Here is a 4,271-nt window from a genome sequence, read left to right on the forward strand (position 1 = left end):
CATCACTCTTCTCTACAAACCCAACTTATGGAAGAATATCCACATGTTTTTGATGACCAACTTGGGTGTTTGAAGGGGTATTGTCACAAGATAAAATTGGCCCCGGGTTCCATTCCTGTCTCTAGCAAAATACGCGATGTCCCTTTAGTGTCAGGGATGAGATGTTGAGAGAATTAGAAAAACTTAAGTCACAGGGGATTATCGAAGAAGTGGAAGGCACTTCCTGGTTGGCTCCGGTGGTGGCCGCAAGGAAGTCTGATGGTTCTTTGAGATTATGTGTGGACCTCAGACAACTCAACAAGTGTGTACTTGTGGATAAATACCCGTTACCAAACATCTCAGAACTCTTAAGCATGGTGCGTGGTGCCAAAGTGTTCAGTACCATTGATTTGACATCCGCATACCATCAGATTATGCTTGACCAATCTTCCAGGGATCTAACTGCCTTTGTAACACCTTTTGGAACTTTTAGATTTGTGAGACTTCCCTTTGGCCTTGTCTCTGCTGGTTCCGTTTTTCAAAGGGTTATGGAGAAGGTACTAGTCAACATACCTGGGGTCTGTGTTTATCAGGATGATATTTTGGTGTATGGATGTGATGAATTAGAACATGGAAAGAGAGTTCGACTAGTGTTGGATAGTCTCTCTATTCACAATCTTACAATCAAGCGTGAAAAGTGCAAATTTTGTCTCGATAGAATTGATTATTTGGGTCATTCAATTACTGCAATTGGTGTTGTTCCTAAAGATGAATTAGTAAATACCATCAGGGATCTAACTCCTCCGTCGTCAAAGGAAGAACTCATGCGTTTTCTGGGATTGGCAGAATATTATAATAAGTTAATTAAGAATTTTGCAGAAGCTACGTATAATATGAGAAATTTGCTTAAAAAGGGTGTCACATTTATTTGGGATCAGTCGTGTGATAAAGAGTTTGTTGAATTAAAATGCAAATTACAAGCTGCTCCCAAACTTCGTAATTTTGATCCCTCAAAATGTTCCGTCATTTCCACTGACGCTAGCCTTAAGGGGTTAGGTGCTGTCATGTATCAAGGGGGGACTAACCCTGATAACACCATTATGTTCGTTTCAAAGAGTTTGAAGGGGGCAGAATCCAGATATTCAGTGATTGAGAGGGAGGCCCTTGCGGTCTATTGGGCCATTAAGAAATTTAAAAAAATTATTTGGGGTACTTCGTTTATCGTAAGGACAGATCACAAACCCTTATGTGAGGTGTTGACTAACAAGGGTATTGATTCTATTTCACTGAGAATCTCTAAGTGGATTGTTGGTTTGCAAGGTTTCGATTTTTCTGTCAAGCATGTTCCTGGCTCAGAAAACTTTGTTGCTGATATGCTCTCGAGACTAGTTCCTGTTAACCACTCTGACAATCAAGATGATCCTGCTTTTAGTCTACCTCATGATTTTGTTTGTGGGATTGACTATAAAGTAATTTCTCAAGATCGTTGGTCTGCTGCTTGTCTAGAAGATCAGTCTATTCAAGATGTATTGAATTTAATTTGTGATGGGTGACATCATAAGGAACAAGGAGGACTATCAGTAAATAATTTTTAGTCTGTGAAGGACCAGTTGTCTAGTTGTGAAGGAATGTTGTGGAGAGGTCACAGGCTTGTTCCTCCCGTGTACTAAGAAAGGAGTTGTTAGATTTGACTCATGAAGCACACCTGGGCATTTCAAAAACTAAAGAAAGAATATGCTCTACTTACTGGTGGCCTGGGATGGATATCCAAATTGAGCGTTTAGTTAGGGAATGTGTTCAATGTTCCCTCAGTGAAAAATCTTTAAAGATCAGGACTCAACCTATGGAGAAGAGGTCACGTCCTGGTGGTCCGTGGAAAGACATTGCTCTTGATATTGTGGGACCTGTACAAGAATCCATCTCATTAGCGAAACAAAATTGTCTTAATTGGAAGGAGGAGGTTTCAAAGAGGGTTAGTGTATATCGCTTTGCACCTCATTCTACTACTGGCAAATCTCCTTTCATCTTATTCCATGGGAGACAACCTGATACATTCCTAGAACCACCATGGGTTAACAAATTTCTTTCTGACAAAGGTGTGGCTCCTGATTTAAGTTCTTGGAAAAGCAAGGAAGATCATATTTGCCTGATAAGTAAAGAAAATTATGATGTGAGACATGCTGCTAAATCTACTAAGGTTGATGTTGTGACATGGTCAGGATTAAAAGACCTGGCTTTGGTATTTCTGGTTCTAAATTTTCAAAGACTTTCAAGGTTATTAAAGTTTTTGGTAATGCGGTCAGATCCTCTGATCATAGGGTTTGGAATCTAAACAGAGTTGCTGTGTGTGGTAAAATTGCTCATTTAGAAAATCATTTCCGTGATGTTGGTGACAAGACAGTAATTGAAGTTCCAAGGAGATCCAAGAGAGAAACACATAATCCTTCATACTTGAAGGACTGTGTTGCTTAACTGTAGTTGTTATACTTATACATTTTGTTTTCTTTTCCGTTCCTTTCTCTGTTTTTTTTTTGTTACATAACGGAGGAAGATGTGTTAAAATGTTACTCACTTTGTTTTACTTGAGATACTTCCTTTTACATATTACTTTTTCCCTTTTGTTCCTGTCTCTCGATGACATCTATGTATTCTAGAATATTACAGCTGCTCTGACTCAATGTTAGAATTTGGTAATGATTTGAGAGATGAGCCTGAGGCAGTTGGGTGGATGAGCTGTTTAACCTACAACTTACAAAATAAATACCAAGAAGAAACCATCACCTTCTCCTGTCATCATTCAGAAGATTCACTATTTAACACATGTACATTAGGTACATTTCTAATTGGATTCTGGAGTACCTTATAAGCCCCTAGTATATGGTATACTATGTACCTAGTTTGTTATAGGGTAGGGGGTGCATTCCTCAATTTATCAAGTTTTTCCTTATTTTAAATTGGTGCTGCAGCAAGCAAGAGCTGTCAACTGTTGCTGAGGAAGATACCAGGTTAATAACAAGTGTGAAAACTTGTATTTGCTGCGCACAATTCACATGGTATATGTACACCACTAGGTAAACATACATTCACAGGTTTTCCATTTATTTTCTGTTGAAGATTCAATTTCAAACCAAAAAGTTTATATGCTCTCATGCATTTATACATAACATTGTGAAAACAAAATCTTTGCTTTGTACGTCTGTATTCATATACATAAGATTCAACAAGACTTGTACATATACAAATTTACAAATGTATACATTGATGGGTGCTCATGCCCAATGCATTTCGGAACATAATAGTTCCTTCCTCAGGGGAAATTCTGAAATAAAAATAAAATAATGTACTTTTAATGTTTGTCTATATGGAGGCTCGAAAAACACTGTTTATGATAACTTTAGTTTGTTGAGATTTGGTTATGGTCATGCATATTGAAATAATGTTAAAATAATGTGCCCTAAATATAGTGATGTGAAATCTCTATATGTGACAGAAAATCCTACCTTCAGTAGGCAGTTCTAACTTGCATAAACCAGCAATCCTAATGAAAAACAAACTGTAAAGACCAAATGTCAATCATGATGCAATGACAACCTAATTATGCTCAAAGATGAGATAGCAAGCCGATGCAGTTAAAAATACACTTAGATGGCTAGCTCTTACCTCTTAAAGGTTTATCATACACGAGTTCTGAAACACAAACCACCAAAATTAGGGCATCAAAATCTACCTACGGTAGGCATAAAATTCTGCCAATTGCACTTGTGGGCCATCCGCCCATAATCATCCTAGAAAAGAATCTTACCTCAATAACACCCATTCTAACGAGTATCTGCACAAAAAAAGCAACAAAACAGAGAATTTGATTCTCACCCTAGCTTAGTAAATACCATAAAAGACGCGTCTCGTTATAAACTAGAACCGTCATAACCGAAGGTGCTCCGTACCTGAAAGCGTACTGATGGCGTTCAAGAAAGTAGCTTCCGTGATGTTTGCAAACATCTCACCCGAGTGCTCGCGGTTATAACGACGCGAACTTGACATTAGTGGTTAACAACAATGACGGACTATCACTAACAGTTCTAGACGAATGTTCCATGGGTGCCATGATTAAAAAGTGCCCTTTATAACGATATGCATTCTCGTATCACATGGCAAATAATGTGAACGGGAAACAAACGAAAATTGTACATCTAAACAATGACTAAAAGACGTGCTATTTGGCATTCGTGTCCTGATCGTGAACAAAATGTCAGTTCACTGTGTTGTGAAGATGTAACATACTACATGCCGCT

The 4,271-nt window shown here is 38.1% G+C and overlaps 1 long non-coding RNA gene across 1 annotated transcript; it reads right to left on the reverse strand.

Moving 5' to 3' along the window:
- Nucleotides 1-3,057: 3,057 nt before the first annotated feature.
- On the reverse strand, nt 3,058-3,986 carry LOC146870208 (uncharacterized). The gene is made up of 5 exons (XR_014959355.1): nt 3,924-3,986; nt 3,782-3,808; nt 3,640-3,666; nt 3,480-3,532; nt 3,058-3,298 (listed from the first exon to the last, which is right to left on the reverse strand). It is a non-coding gene; the product is annotated as an uncharacterized LOC146870208 (long non-coding RNA).
- Between the last annotated feature and the right edge of the window lie 285 nt (nt 3,987-4,271).

Source organism: Triturus cristatus, chromosome 1_1 (genome assembly GCF_964204655.1).
Source record: "Triturus cristatus chromosome 1_1, aTriCri1.1, whole genome shotgun sequence".
Classification (NCBI taxonomy): Eukaryota; Metazoa; Chordata; class Amphibia; order Caudata; family Salamandridae; genus Triturus; species Triturus cristatus.